The 534-nt window shown below is 36.3% G+C and overlaps 1 non-coding gene across 1 annotated transcript; it reads left to right on the top strand.

The window, feature by feature from the left end:
• The first annotated feature begins 142 nt into the window (after nucleotides 1-142).
• Nucleotides 143-214, top strand: TRNAC-GCA. The gene has a single exon. It is a non-coding gene; the product is annotated as a tRNA-Cys (tRNA).
• Nucleotides 215-534: the final 320 nt, after the last annotated feature.

Below are 534 nucleotides of genomic sequence, written 5' to 3'. Positions count from 1 at the left end.
ACACTATGTCTAAGGGGTCACTAAGGTTAAAATCCTACAAAATGGATCCATGGCTTAGTGGTAGAGAATTTGACCAGTCACCCGTTTGAACCTTTTGGACTAACACTCTAGAAGGGTCACTAAGGTCAAAATCATGTAAAATGGGTCCATAGCTCAGTGGTAGAGCATTTGACTGCAGATCAAGAGGTCACCAGTTCGAATCTGGTTGGGCCCTTTTATTTTGGACAGGCACTTTGTTTGATTTACTACCGACCATCGATTTATTCCCGACCACCGATTGTCTAAAGGAAAAGAAATAAGAATAATTACCGATTCCAAACCTTATTCCAGAGTTTTCAACTACGAAAATTGGAGTAATTGATGAAGTGAAATCTTATGTCCATTAGAATAGATTGGAATTAAGAATACTTAAGAATTTGATATATTGAGGAATTAAGAATTGATGAAGTGAAATCTTATGTATAGTTGTAGTTGAACGCTACTTAAATTGATGAAGTGAAAGAGTAGTTATATCCAACATTCTTACTTGTGTGC

The sequence above is a fragment of the Cucurbita moschata genome, unplaced genomic scaffold, assembly GCF_002738365.1.
Source record: "Cucurbita moschata cultivar Rifu unplaced genomic scaffold, Cmos_1.0 Cmo_Scf03424, whole genome shotgun sequence".
NCBI classification, from domain to species: Eukaryota; Viridiplantae; Streptophyta; class Magnoliopsida; order Cucurbitales; family Cucurbitaceae; genus Cucurbita; species Cucurbita moschata.
The sequence above is the reverse complement of the archived record's forward strand: the minus strand, read 5'-3'. Positions and strand labels throughout refer to the sequence as shown.